General features: G+C 43.1%; 1 long non-coding RNA gene across 3 annotated transcripts; it reads right to left on the reverse strand.

Annotated features, from left to right (window-relative positions):
• Positions 1-291: 291 nt before the first annotated feature.
• LOC132532754 (uncharacterized) lies at positions 292-6,054 on the reverse strand. Of its 3 annotated transcripts, XR_009544673.1 has the most exons (3): positions 5,194-6,054; positions 493-520; positions 292-406 (listed from the first exon to the last, which is right to left on the reverse strand). It is a non-coding gene; the product is annotated as an uncharacterized LOC132532754 (long non-coding RNA). The 3 variants fall into 3 exon arrangements; XR_009544672.1 differs by lacking the exon at positions 5,194-6,054 and having other exon boundaries at positions 292-403; positions 493-1,413; XR_009544671.1 differs by lacking the exon at positions 5,194-6,054 and having other exon boundaries at positions 493-1,413.
• Between the last annotated feature and the right edge of the window lie 9,609 nt (positions 6,055-15,663).

Genomic DNA, 15,663 nt, shown 5'->3' on the forward strand with positions numbered 1-15,663 from the left:
TTCTTCTGTGCCAGGCTCTGAGAAAAGCATTTTCCATGGATTACGTAAGCAAATTCTCACACGTGAGTAAGCAAATGCAGACACACATACCACTGAAGTTGACACGAACAGTATTTTTATTTTATTTTATTTTATTTTATTTTATTTTTACTGACGAGGACACTAAGGGTTTCAGACACAGACCCTAGTTCTTTTCAGAAGAAAACATCTGAACAAATACAGCCATGTTACATTATCTGAATGGTTAAAAGCAGCTATTTAAATACGGAACAAGCAAAGTGCAGGAAGAAATTTTCCATCGCTTCCTTTATTTGCCTCGTAGGCTCTCCATGTCATCTCCCAGAGATAGAACACTGATCGATAACACCAGGCTTCCTGGAAGCTTTTTTCTGCTACCAAACTCCTGCTAAATGGAGGAAATGGGATGTGGTGGTTGCCAGAGTAAAAGGCTTGTTAATCAGGCAGTGGCAAGTGTAAAGTACAGGTAATTACCTCAAGCATCTTCTTCCCTTACAGAAACCTAAAAATAAATAAATCTTTCCATCTTTCTCATGTGCAGTTTAAAGATATTTCTTAAGTTCAAATATCTCAGAAACACATTCTCCCCTTCTAGAATTGACCACTTTATGTCCCTGCCCAGCTGGAACCATGCTAGAGAGAAAAATAAATGTTTGTCTCAATGGCATTTTCTTGTTCAGCTAATTGATTTTTTTTTGAAATAACAATAATGCTTGAACATCCAGCCGCCTAATTACTAGCAGCTTTTTATTTGCACTATCATTAACTTCACAGCTGCCTTGCCAGTGACAAGTGGCACCACAGAGACGTCAGCTGCAACTGTTAGTTTCTGAAAGGAGGAACATGAAAAGGCCTGACGTCCCCTCTGCCAAGGTCAGCAAGGCTTCGGGATGATTTCAGCCACATGACGCCATTTCAATGGAGGAGTTTCAATGGAGGGCAACGCATGCGGAACCCTCTTGGGTGGGAGGGATTTTCGAAGGCACCTGGCTCAGCCTCTCATTTGCATGTCAGGAGGTCCATGGAAGTTTAGTGACCCTTATCTGGGATCACACAGCACATCACCTCTAGAGCTGGAACAGAAGGGAGGTCAGTCTCCTGGCTCCTAATAAACTAAAAATGTATTTCAAAATCACAACCTGCAATGATGAAAGTGACTGTGTCCTACATGTGCAGCCTGGGTAACTGTGTAAGTCAGCATTTTCATCCAACCACTCAGATCAAGAAATTAAGCTATTCTACCCCCACCCCAGGTGCTCACCCTCATGCTCCCCTTTCACTCATTCCAAACCCCTTCCTTCCCAATGGTAACCATGACCTCGATTTCTAACACCATAGATTACTTTGGTTTAGCCCATATTCTCTCAATGAAGAACTGTTTTATATGGAGTTTAGCTACTTTTATAGAACACGGGGTCTCAGGAGCCAGGTGGTGGTGCACTTGGTTAAGCACACATATCATTTGCAAGGATCTGGGTTTGAGCCCTGGCTCTTCACTTGCAGAGAGGATGCTTCAAGAGCAGTGAAGCAGGACTGAAGATGTTTCTCTTTCTCCCTATCTCTTCTTTCCTCTCAATTTCTCTCTGTAATGTCAAATAAAAATAAAGTAGAAAGAAAAAGGGAAAAAATGGTTGCCATAAAAGACGGATCTGTAGTGCTGCCACCGAGCCCCAGCAATAACCTTGGTGGCAAAACAAACCAACAAAAAGAATATAGGATTTCCTTTAGGGATGATGAATGTTTGGTGGGGGGAGATAAAGATGATGGTTGTACCACATTGTAATATTCTACCAGGTTGTTCTGTTTAAAGTAATTGATTTCTTGTGATGTGCGGATGTGAGGGCGATCTGACTGCGACATCTGTCACCCCATTGATCGCCAGGGTTGATTCGGCTGATCTGGCTGGCTAGGTGGGTGTCCCCTTCCTCCTTCATCACTTCATGTGTGTCCCTCCCGAAGCTGCACTTCCCCCAAATAGAGACTGACCAACTGACCCGTCTTCTTCGGTCGGTCGAGGAAATACGAGTAGCTGCGCTCCCCTGCTAGAATCTCCGAGCTCTCTTTCATGTAATGTGTGTTGTACATTACGTGAAAGTTGTAAAATTCATACTTTCTTTTTATTCTTCTTTTACTCTTTTTTTTTTATTGCTATCAGGGTTATATCTGGGGCTTGGTGGTGATTTTTCCTTTTTTTTTTTTTTTTATGAGACAGAGAAATTGTGAGTGGAGGGGGAGATAGAAAGGGAGATGGGGGTCGGGTGGTAGCACAGCAGGTTAAGCGCACATGGTACAAAGCGTAAGGACCCAGTGTGAGGATCCCAGTTTGAGCCCCCAGTTCCCCACCTACAGGGGGGTTGCTTCACAAGCGGTGAAGCAGGTCTGCAGGTGTCTATCTTTCTCTCCCCCTCTCTGTCTTCCCCTCCTCTCTCCATCTCTCTCTGTCCTATCCAGCAACAACAATAGCAATGACAACAACAATAATAATGACAACAACAAGAGTAACAACAAGAGCAACAAAATGGGAAGAGTGGCCTCCAGGATCAGTGGATTCGTGGTGCAGACACAGAGCCCCAGAGATAACCCTGGAGGCAAAAAAAAAAAAGAGAGAGAAAGATACCTACTTCATCACTTGTGAAGTGTCCCTCCCCCCTATAGGAGGGCAAAGGGGTCTTGAACCTGGTCTTTAGGCATGGTAATGTGTGCACCCAACTGGGTACACCGTTGCCTGGCCCCAAACAGAAGGTATCTTTATCTACTTATTCATTTTTTTAAATGGCCACCAGAGTTATTGTTGGGGTTTGGTGCCAGCACTATGAATACACTGTTCCTGGCGGTCATTTTTACCTTTTTTTATCCCTAAATTTTACTAGATAGAACAGAGAGTAGTTGCAATAAGGTGGATAGAGAGGGTAGATAGAGAGGGAGAGAAAAACACCTTCAGACTTGCATCATCACTTGTTGTTTTCGACGGGTTAGGTCGTTTTTGCAGGGCTGGTTTCACGGGCGGGTAACAGACGACCAGAAACTCATGGTTGAGCTGTAGGCAGTATCTCTTTATTCATGCAGGACGCAGCACAATCTAAGACGAGCTAAGTTAAACTCAAAGTACTCTAAAACTCACAATGCTGTCTTTATATATACTTCCCAAGTAGGGTGGAAACAGGATGTGACATAGAGAGGGTGGAGAGAAAAGTGACTGGTGAAAATCAGAGTGTGACAAAGAGGGGGCAGATTAGGCAAGAATCCTATCACTGAACCACAAATGCCCTGGAGGGAGGGTGGAACTTGTTAACAGTGGTTATGTAAATAAAATAGTGTTAAGCAGGGGGGATTTAAACCAAATGAAACAGAAGGGGTCTCATGCATACCAACAATCACTTGTGAAGCGTCCCCCCTGCAGGTGGTGAGCAGGGTGGGGGCTCAAACCTGGGCTTTGTGCTTGTGTGTGCTTAATAGGGTACATCATCCCTCTCCTCTCCTCGGCCCCCAGAAAAGTTTTTTATATGTAAAATTTAAACTAAAAATACTTGACTATTAAAGAAAGACAGCTGGAAAGTGTGCCTCTTTGCTATGTGCATGATCCAGGTTCGAATCTGGTCTGCATGGCATTGAAGGAAGCTTCCTTGCTGCGGTCTTTGCCACCTAGCTCTTATCATACCTAAACTTTTCTTATTTATTTCTTATTTATTTTTACAGAGCACTGCTCAACTCTGGCTTATGGTTGTGCAGGGAATTTTCTTTTTTTTCTTTTTTAATTTATTTATAAAATGGAAACAGTGATAAGACCATAGGATAATAAGGGCACAATTCCCACCATCAGAACTCCGAACCCCATCCCCTCCCCCTATATAGCTTTCCTATTCTTTATCCCCCTGGGAGTATGAACCCAGGGTCATTATGGGGTGCAGAAGGTGGAAGGTCTGGCTTCTGTAATTGCTTCCCCGCTGAACATAGGCTTCCACAGTTCGATCCATTACTCCCAGCCTGTCTCTTTCTTTCCCTAGTGGGACAGGGCTCTGAGGAAATGGAGTTCCAGGACATATTAGGGGGACATTTGTCCAGGAAAGTCCAGTTGGCATCATGGTAGCATCTGGAACCTGGTGGCTGAAAAGGAGTTAACATATAAAGCCAAACAAATCATTGATTAATCATGAACCTAAAGGCTGGAATATTGCAGATGAAGATTTGGGGTCTCCATTTTGGAAATGGCTAGTAGTTCTATTTTAGGTATATTCCGAAGGGCCCATGATTTTATTGGTTTTTGTCTGAGCCTGACATCTGGTATGCAGGTGAACCCAAGTTATTGTCTGGGGAGATAATGTCATGGCTGGAAAAAGGGCTAGAGAGCTGGATCAGGGAAGAGAATAGCTCCCAAATATGGGAAAATTGTATAAATATTGTTGACTGTAAACCCCATTGATTTTATCTGGGGCCCATATTCAGCAGAGGAGCCTATGTAACCTCTATATCCTATAGGTCCGAACTCACATTCTGTGGTCATCAGTAGGAACATTCCGAGTTGCACCAATTTCAGGACCCATCTTCTTCAGATGGTAGATAGAGTATGTTATCCAACCCCCCTTCAGAGGATGGAACATTCTATACCATTGTTGATCCACATTGAGTGCAAAGTCCCATGGGGATCCCCAAAGGAGTCCATTATGTTGTTACTGATGGAGATGACCAAGTGATAATAGAGAGAGGGATCTAACTAGGTCTAGGCTTATCCTGTTTGTGTGGGAATTCCAGGACTCCCCAACTAGGGCCCCAGCTGATGGGGTGGCCTGATAGTGACTAAAGAATCTTCCTTAAAGTATGCCAGTCTCTTGCCCTTATGCAGCTTTCGTAGTCCTTATTTGATAAGGTTAGCTTTGGAGTGACTGAGTGAAGTGTGATAGGAAGTAGGTGAGGAGGGTATCTAAATCTAAGTAGGAAATAATTGCATTGGGAACTTTAAGGTGTCTTTTTAGGTCTTTCTACTTGCCTGCTTCATTTATTGACTCACTATGAACTATTGTGCACTTTTGCTTTAAGGTATATATTTTGCCCTAATTTATGGATACATGTGTAAATTGGCCCTATCTTATGGGTCTATACCTAGGTTTTAAGGCTTTGTTAGGAAGTGGACTACCCAAAATGGAATTAAGGAGTCCTATGAGAAAGGAAAGTTCTCACCTGAATAATGATGCTGAAGGGTTGACATTCCACGCCTGACGTCTCTGGACACATTCCAAAGTGAAGCATTCCGAGGTGGTATCCATTGCATTGAATAGGTTGGGATCGGAGGATGCAGTATCAGTTGATATGAATTGAGACAAGCATTCTGGAAGTGAACCCCACCCTAGAGGTTCCAGGACTGGGGGAAATTTGGACTCTATAGAGGAAGCAGGAGGTTTCTGCTGTCTTAGAGTTTAAGAAGGCAATAGATAGTTATTGCTATAATCAAATTATTTGGCAATTGGGTTGACTTTGAAAATCCCATTGTTAGGATTTGCTGTATCATACACAACCTCACCATAATTTGTCCTTTGAGTGTATATGTATATACATATACATACATACATATATATATGTATATATACATATATTTTTTTATTTTTTGTTTTTTTATATTTATATATTTTCCCTTTTGTTGCCCTTGTTGTTTTTTATTGTTGTTATTGATGTCGTCGTTGTTAGATAGGACAGAGAAATGGAGAGAGGAGGCGAAGACAGAGAAGGGGAGAGAAAGATAGACACCTGCAGACCTGCTTCACCACCTGTGACAGTGACTCCTCGGCAGGTGGGGACCCGGGGGCTCAAATTGGGATTCTTACTCTGGTCCTTGAGCTTCACGCCACATGTGCTTAACCAGCCATGCTACCGCCTGACTGCCCTATATCTTTATTTTATAAGGTAACACCACTGGTTGCTTCTGCTCTCTTGGTCTAAGCTTTTAGGAGAGTCATCATTTCAAGAACTCAGGCTACGATCCGTGTATTGAAAAGTTTGAGACATTTAATCAAATTTTCCCCTCATATAAATTAAATAGTGATGTATATGACTACAAGTTAATAGGAGTGTACATAAACACCACTCCCAACACCAAAGGACTGTGTCCATCCCATCCTCACGCCCACTCCCCCACCCCCCCCCCAGTGAAGCTGAGCATCCACCCTCACCCTCCACCCAGAGATTTTTACTTTGGTGCCCTACTCCAAACTCAAGTCAGATCCTGCTTTGAGTTTCCCTTTCTGTTTTTCTTTCTCAACTTCTGTTTATGAGTGGGATGATCTTTGTCTTTTTGACTTAGCTCACTTAACATAATTCCTTCTAGCTCCATCCAAGATGGGTCAGAGAAGGTGAATTCATTGTTTTTAATAGCTGCGTAGTATTCCACTGTGTATATATACCACAACTTTCTCAGCCATTCATCTGTTCTTGGGCACCTAGGTTGCTTCCAGGTTTTAGCTATTACAAATTGTGCTGCTATGAACATATGTGTACACAGATCTTTTTGGTTGGGTATTATGGAGTCCTCGGGGTATATACATAGGAGAAGAATTACCAGCTCCAGGGGAACTTGTGCTCCTCAAACTCCAGGGTGAAAAACTGATTGCTACTGTCTTATAGGGCAGCCTTGAGCACTCATTCACCCCTGAATATTTACACAGCACCAACTACAAGCACTTTCTCTAACAAAGTCTTATATAGGCTTTATTTTTCAAGGTCTATGTGACACCTGTCACCCTCAAGGAGATCATCCTTTGTCAGTCTCCTGTCTGTTAGCTGATGCTGAGTTTTATTACTAATGTCTGGTCTTTGACTCTTGTTTCTCTAGGTCCAGGCTTTAAAATTCCTGAGTCCTAGTCCAAGAAGCCTTTATCTACCTAGTTCTAGACTGTGTACCTTTTCCTTGCATCCTCGTTGATCTTTCAGATTTTGTTCTGTATCTCACTTTGGTAGGTTTCTTTTTCCTGTTCTCGGCTACGAATTTCCTTTTTGACCAGCCCCACTAGTCAGCAAACTAGTTGTTACCCAAAGAAACTGATGTGATATTCAATGAGTCATTTCCCTTGCCAGGTGAATTCTTAATCTTCTGTGATGGGTGTACTCATTCACATAGTATTTATTTCCCCAGAAAAGTCACCAGGTAATCTTCATCATGTGCACAAAGAATGCATCAAAGGCAATCTTAAAGACCTCCTTATCTTTTGTTAAATATTCGAAACAATCCCTCAGAGATTAAGTATCTTCTCATAGATGTTTAAACAGAAGTATTTCCTTTTTTTCTTTTTTCTAATTAATTTATTTATTTTTATTTATTTATTCCCTTTTGTTGCCCTTGTTGTTTTATTGTTGTAGTTATTACTATTGTTGTTATTGATGTCGTCATTGTTGGATAGGACAGAGAGAAATGGAAAGAGGAGGGGAAGACAGAGAGAGGGAGAGAAAGATAGATACCTGCAGACCTGCTTCACTGCCTGTGAAGTGACCCCCCTGCAGGTGAGGAGCCGGAGGCTTGAACAGGGATCCTTATGCCGGTCTGTGGGTCTGTGTGCTTTGCGCCATGTGTGCTTAACCCACTGCACTACTGCCTGGCTCCCTAAACAGAAGTATTCCTATTTAAACATCTGAGAGAAGATACTTACTCTCTGAGCTAGCTCAATAGTAGAGGGCATATCATGCATGTATGAGACCCTGGGATCAAGTCTCAGTATTGCAGAAAAACAAGAAAGAAGCAAATAGAACATTATAAAAATGGTGGTGGTTGGGGGTGCCAGGCAGTGGCTCAACCCGTTAAGCACAAATAGTACTATGCACAAAGACCCTGGTTCAAGTCCCTGCTCCCCACCTTCAGTGGGATGTTTCACAAGTGGTAAAGTAGGTCTGCAGGTGTCTTTCTTCCACTTCCCTCTCAATTTCTGTCTGTCCTATGGAATAAAATGGAGGGGGGTGAGTGGTGGGGTGATGCTCTGGCTTTTGTCTATTTCTCTGTCTCTCAATTTGAAAATAGACCTCTTTAAAAAAAGGGAGGAGTCATGTGGTAGTGCAGCTGGTTAAGCGCACGTGGCGTGAAGCACAAGGACCGGCGTTAGGATCCTGGTTCAAGCTCCCGGCTCCCCACCTGCAGGGGAGTCACTTCACAGGCAGTGAAGCAGGTCTGCAGGTGTCTGTCTTTCCCTCCCCCTCTCTGTCTTCCCCTCCACTCTCCATTTCTCTCTGTCCTATCCAACAACAACATGAAGAACAACTACAACACCAATAGCAACTATAGCAGTAAAACAAGGGCAACAAAAGGAAAAAAAAAATTTAAAAAAAAAAGGCCACTCTGCAGTTTTGACTGACACTGGATAATCTTTGAGAACACATGCTCCCTCTGACATCTTACATGCCAAGGGGAGACCTGGAAATGAGCTGATTGCTACCTCTTGTAATTCCGTTTCACATACTCACAGATTGATTTTCAGTAGGTCATCTGCATTCCTGCCTCCAAATTCCACTCAACTATTCAAGTCAGATTTTCCTAACACTTTCAGATTCTTACTCCCCATTCTGCTTTCCACAATCATCTGCTCTATGTGCAGGGGCTGAGCTCTGATAGTAAGAAGACTGCTTTTTTTTTTTTCTCTCTGAGTCATAAACTTGGGAACAAATTATGTTCGTTATCCCACTTGCCATTTCCTTTTTCTGCCACTATAGAAAGTTTCTCTGGTGGTCAGGTGAGTTCTTAAGAGATGCTTCTTTATGTCTTTGATGTTGTCTAGACTAGAGAAGTTTTCAGCTATTATGGCCTGAAGAATGCTTTCTTCCTCTCCCTTTCTTTCTTCCTCTGGTAAGCCAATAATGCATATATTGTTTCTTTTGAAGTCATCCCATAGGTCTCTGTTGTTGTTTTCAGCATCTCTTCATCTCTTTCTGAGATCTCTTACTTCTTTTTTAATTGTCTCTAATTCGTCCTCGATCTTGCTAATTCTGTCTTCAGCCTCATTGATTCTATTCTCTCTGCCCTCTACTGTTTTCTGGAGTTCATCTATTTTGTTTCCCTGTTCTGATACTGTTTTAGCTTGTTCAGTTAGTTGTGTTCTTAGCTCAGCTATTTCAGCTTTCAGCTCTCTAATAACCTTGAGATAGTTAGTGTTTTCTTCCAGAGTCTCATTTGTTGTTCCTGTATTTCTGATTACAATTCTTTCAAAGTCTTTACTAACTCCTGTGATTATTTCCTTACCTAATGTTTGGATGTTGAACTTGTTATTTTGTGCTTCACCCTTTGGGGGGTTTTTAGCTGGACTGTTGTCCTGGTTCGTTTCTCTAATATTTCTTCTTGTTGGTTTACCCATTTTATATATTATGTTATCCCTCTCTTAGTACTTTTCAAATTACTGATCACTATTTCCTGGATTGACTTGTGTCTAAGTAAGGTAATTAAAGGGTTCACAGTGGTGGAAGTTAACAGTTGTTTCAGGGAGTCGGGCTGTAGCACAGCGGGTTAAGCGCAGGTGGCGCAAAGCACAAGGACCGGCATAAGGATCCCGGTTCGAACCCCGGCTCCCCACCTGCAGGGGAGTCGCTTCACAGGCGGTGAAGCAGGTCTGCAGGTGTCTATCTTTCTCTCCATTTCTCTCTGTCCTATCCAACAACGACGACAGCAACAATAATAACTACAACAATAAGACAACAAAGGCAACAAAAGGGAATAAATAAATAAAATAAATATTAAAAAAAAAAGAGAATGAACCTTGCTTTATTCTTTAAAAAAAAAAAAAAAAAAAAAAAAAAAACAGTTGTTTCAATAGTATTTTAATCCCTGAGTTGGAGCTCAGTGATTTAAAAGCCTCTTTTTTTTTCTTCTTCTTCTTCTCTGTAGGCTAAGGGAGCCTGAGGGCTTCTAACTATAAGTAGGCTTCTTAACTTAATCACTGACTCCTAACCAAGAGATAAGGCAGGGTGTGGCAGAGATAGTCCGGTGGTTATGCAAAGAGACTTTCACAGCCCCACAGCTATGCCACTGAGGTATAAGTCTTCTCCTGAATTTCCTGGTTAGATCTCTGTCCTCCCCCCCCCCCCCCCCCCGTGTCCCTCCCTGCTGCTGCTCCAGATTTTGAGTGCAGTAGCAATGGAGACTCAGAGTTGCACTTGGTGAGTCTCCGGGAAGTCCTCTCCTCCCTTCAGCTGTCCCCTTGTTGGTGGAACAGACTGGAGGTGGTGTCTCAACTGATGGACTGTCGAACTGTTACCAGCCACTTAATCTCTCCCTAGGCTCCTCTCTGTCACCAGAGATCACTCACTGGTGATTTGGTGGGTTCCTGTAGTAGTTCTAGTCCTGTCTTGTTTCTGTCCCACGTGGTCTCCTTTGGTATTCCTAGTTGATCCAGGAGAGAAGAGGAGAGGAGAGGGGAGGAGAGGGGGGGAGGAGAGGAGAGGGGAGGGGAGGGGAGGGGAGGGGAGGGGAGGGGAGGAACAAATCTGCTGCTGCTTGTAGCCTCTGGAAGTCTCCCCAAGAGGTGCTTCTTTAACACAAACCTTTCCCTTCTAACTAGTGGTGTTGTCTGAACTCTTTTACTTGTACAAACACAAACATAACACTTACTTCTCCAGAGAAACTGCTAGCCTTACCCACATTTGTGGTTTTACTTCCAGAGAATATAAAACTCACGGTGACAGGGACTTTGTTTAGTTATTTATCTCTTTTCAGAAATTGCATATATAGATACTTAATGACCATTCATTTCACAAATGCTTTTTGTTTGTTTTTACATTTCTTTATTGGGGAATTAATGTTTTACATTCGACAGTAAATACAATAGTTTGTACATGCATAACATTTCTCAGTTTTCCATATAACAATACAACCCCCACTAGGTCCTGTGTGATCATTCTTGAACCTGTATTCTCCCCTCCACCCCCCCACAACCCACTTCAGAGTCTTTTACTTTGGAGCAATACGCCAATTCCAGTTCAGGTTCTACTTGTGTTTTCTCTTCTGATCTTGTTTTTCAACTTCTGCCTTAGAGTGAGATCATCCCATATTCATCCTTCTGTTTCTGACTTATTTCACTTAACATGAATTTTTCAAAGTCCATCCAAGATCGGCTGAAAACAGTGAAGTCACCATTTTTTATAGCTGAGTAGTATTCCATTGTGTATGTAGACCACAACTTGCTCATCTGTTGTTGGACACCTGGGTTGCTTCCAGGTTTTGGCTATTACAAATTGTACTGCTAAGAACATATATGTACACAGATATTTTTGGGTGTGTGTGTTGGGTTCCTTAGGATATATCCCCAGGAGATCAAAAGAGTAGGATCAAAAGAGTAGGTCCATTCCTAGCCTTCTGAGAGTTTTCCAGACTGTTCTCCACAGAGGCTGGACCAATTTACATTCCCACCAGCAGTGCAGGAAGGTTCCTTTGACCCCACACCCTCTCCAGCATTTGTTGCTGTTCCCTTTTCTGATGTATGCCATTCTCACAGGAGTGAAGTGGTATCTCATTGTTGTCTTTATTTGCATTTCTCTGACAATCAAAGACTTGGAGCATTTTTTCATGTGTTTCTTGGCCTTTTGGGTCTCTTCTGTAGTGAATATTCTGTCCATGCCCCCCCCCCCCATTTTTGGATGGGGTTGTTTTCTTGTTGTTGAGTTTGGCAAGCTCTTTATATATTCTGGCTATTAGCCTCTTGTCTGATATATGGCATATAAAGATCTTCTCCCATTCTGTGATGGGTCTCTTGGTTTGTGTAGTGGTTTCTTTTGCTGTGCAGAAACTTTTTAATTTGAGGTAGCCCCATAGGTTTATGCTTGCCTTAGTCTTCTTTATAATTGGATTCGTTTCACTGAAGATGTCTTTAAAATTTATGCCCCAGTGCTAGGCCACTGAGGTATAGTCTTCTCCTGAGTTTCCTCGTTAGTTCTCTGTCCCCTGGTGTCAGCACAGGGCCTCCCTGCCGCTGCTCCAGATTCTGAGGGCAGTAGCTATGGAGACTCACAGTTGCATTTGGTGAGTCTCAGGGGAGTCCTGTGCTCCCTTCAGCCTTGTTGGCGAAACAGACTAGAGGTGGTGTCTCAATTGGTAAATCGCCGGACTGTTACCAGCCACCCAATCTCTCCCTAGGCTCCTCTCTGTCCACAAGCCACACGTGTTTGCACTTACCAGTGATCTGGTGGGTTCCTGAAGTCGCTCTAGTCCTGTCTTGTGGTCCCAGGTGGTCTCCCACAAATGCTTTTTGAGCATTTACTACAGAGGGTATTGTGCCAGGTGATACTTGGGATTAGGTGAATAAAAGTAACGATATCTGGGAGGGTATTTTAGCTTCAGGAAGCAGAACCATCTAAAATAATTAGGTATCTATTAGTGCACAAAAGTGGAAGTCTGAATTTAGAACAGCTCAGGTTTGCATGATAAAAGATCTGGCTTTCCCATAGCCTTATCCTAAGACTTATCCCCTTGGGGGTGGGGAGAGACAGGAGAGGGAAATAGCTGCTCACCAATAACTAGGGTGACTGCAGGAGAAAGAGTAAATCTTGCCTCCAGAGGGCATCTTTGACACTCCTGTTGCTTCCCAATCCAGGAAGCAATGTGACCCCCACACCCATTCCTAGAGCATGGTCTTTGTCTCAGATCAGCCAGCCCCTCACCTCACACCAAGGATGGGGTGGACTTCCCTGAAGCTAGAGGACTATTATGAGAAGAGGTGGCCCTCTGAGGATATTGGAGGCTCTGTTAGAAAGGAGGGGGATAGGAGCTAGAGGGCTGGCTCAGAGTAGAGGGGCAGTCAGTATGACAAGCATTTATAAGGCAAGTCTACAATTTTAAAACATCATGTAGAGCTATCAGCTCATGTACAGTAAGAGCAGAATGGTAGTTCTCTCCTAGGGACACATCAGAGCAGCCTAGGTGGTGATTGTGATTCAGAAAGTTTGTTGTAGGGCCTGGATGTTTGTGGTTCTTAGAAGGTACACTGGTAACACACACACACACACACACACACACACACACACACACACCTTCTCACACCAGGGATGTATGCTCAGCACCACCTCCCAGGGGTGTGCAAATAATCCAGCACATTCCCTGAGAGGCCTATACTGTCACTAAAGAGATTTTGCCCTGTGTGCCCAAAGGATTTGGGGGTTGAGGTGGGTGGTTGTGAGGGGGGAGGGGGGATTTCTCCCTAAGGCAGTAAATTGGGGCAGGTTACTGGGATTGACTGTAACCTTCAAAGATGACTAAGAATTGAATAAAAGCCCAGGGGAGCAATGTAACCAGAAGGGCACAGCGGGAGGGAGACAGAGTAGAAGAAGATGGAACAATTGTCAAACTTATGTGTCATGTTTGTCAGGGGACAGGCTGATTTTTGGTTTGTTGCCATAATTTCTGTGTGAGAAAGGGCAGTCTTCTCATCTTTAGAGTTTTCTCATTGTGAACAAATGATTAGAGAAACCAAGGTTGTTTTCTAGAGCTCGGTGAATCAATATTATCTGAGAGTCCTGATTATTTTGCTGAAACTATTTGCCAAGCTTCCTCTTTGAGTACAAAGGGGATTTTAAGAGGCAATGATTGGGGCTTTCACATATTTGTGATTATAAACTCAGAATCTTTGGATGGAAAAACCCTATGAGATCACCCCGCGGCTCTCCCTGAGTGTGAGCAGGGGTAGGGGGGTGGGGGGGTGGGGGGTTGTGTGTGATAGATACATAACGATTCCCTTAGAGAAAGGAAGGCATTTCAACTTCTCTTCAGAGCAAACTAAGATAAGTCCGCTCAAATTCAGCCGGGCTACAAAAGTGATTACTACAAATGTTAGAAACAACCTGGAGAAAATGGAGGAAGTTTGTAAACTGATTGCTAAGTGGATTAAATTTAAAGACTCAATCAGTGACTGATTCAAAATCGAATTTCTTTTAGTGACTTTATTAACTCTCGGGCAGAAACTTGGTGATACACAGGGTCTGCTCATACACAGAAGATGAGTCATGTAGTGCAGGCTTGCTCAGTCAACCTGGGACAACTACTCACTCATTTTGATGGCAGCGCCCTATGCATAGAAAGGCATGGACATCAGGCAAAAATTACTAAAGTCATGGGCCCCTTGGAACATACCTAAAATAGACTTACCTTCTTCCCACATGAAGACACCTAATTTCATCTGTCCTACTCCTACCTTTGGGTTCCTGTTTATTAAACAGTTTGTTCTGCTTTATACCTTATTGCCTTTCAATCACCAAGTTGCAGATACTAGTATGATGCCAACCTGACTTCCCTGGGCAGACAACCTCACCAATTTGACCTAGAACCTCATCTCTCCAGAGCCCTACCCTACTAGGGGAAGATAGAAACAAGCTGGGGGTATGGATCAACCTGCAAGAGTCCATGTCCAGTGGAGAAGCAAATACAGAAGCCAGACCTTCCACTTGCTGCACTCCATAAAAGATCTTCGTCTGGGAGTCGGGCTGTAGCACAGCGGGTTAAGCGCAGGTGGCGCAAAGCGCAAGACCGGCCTTAAGGATCCCGGTTCGAACCCTGGCTCCCCACCTGCAGGGGAGTCGCTTCACAGGCAGTGAAGCAGGTCTGCAGGTGTCTATCTTTCTCTCTTCCTCTCTGTCTTCCCCTCCTCTCTCCATTTTTCTCTGTCCTATCCAACAACAACAACAATAATAACTACAACAATAAAACAACAAGGGCAACAAAAGGGAATAAATAAATAAAATAAATATTAAAAAAAAAAAGATCTTGGTCTATACTCCCAGAAGGAAAAATAATAGGGAATTTTCCATTGGAGGAAATGGAACACAGAACTCTGGTGGTGTGAACTATGTGGAGTTGCACCCTGTTATCTTACAATTTTGTAAATCATTTTTAAATCACTAATAAAACTTTAAAAATGCATATTTAAAAAAAAGAATTTCATAGACAGATACTGATTTCATTTTTCACTCCACCATTTTTCACTGTTCTAGACAGTGAACATGTTTCTGCAGCGAAATATTTAATGGTTTTTCTTCTTTTTGGCATACTTTTGTTGTTGCTATACCTGCTACATCCAAAATTTTTATTTTAATTACCATCAGGGCTATCATTGCTGTTTGATGCCTGCACAATGAATCCACCATTGCTGATGGCCATTTTTCCTTTTTTTTTTTTTCTTTATTTGATAGGACAAACATAAAATGAGAAGGGAGGAGAGGACAGAGAGGGAACGAGAAAGTAGGACATCTGTAGACCTGCTTCCTTCCTGCAGGTGGAGAGTGAGGACTCAAACCTGGGTTCATGTGCACCCTCCCCCAGGATTGCTTCTTAGGGACCTTTAAAGGGATCTCCACATGGGAAAAGAGCCTCTAAGAGACAGGAAGAGAGCAGGCTTGCTCTGGATGTCTTGAGTTGGACACTGGAGGAATACTACGTCTCTCATGTTTCTGGAGCTTTCTCTGTATTGTCCATTGAGTAGGTTTGGATCTAGAACTCTGGTTAGGTCAAGAAGTTAGCAGTATAGCAAGCTCTGCACGGTTCTTCTTCTAGCGTTTGCCCTTCTTCCGTAGCCAGTCAACAGTGTCAGGTTGAGCCTGATGTAAAGTTTCGAGACCTCCTTTGAATCTGGAGAGGTGGCAGTCGTTGACTATGTGGGTCATAGTCTGTCTGTAGCCGCAGGGGCAGTTCGGGTCGTCTCT

The sequence above is a fragment of the Erinaceus europaeus genome, chromosome 14 (assembly GCF_950295315.1).
Source record: "Erinaceus europaeus chromosome 14, mEriEur2.1, whole genome shotgun sequence".
In the NCBI taxonomy this organism is placed as follows: Eukaryota; Metazoa; Chordata; class Mammalia; order Eulipotyphla; family Erinaceidae; genus Erinaceus; species Erinaceus europaeus.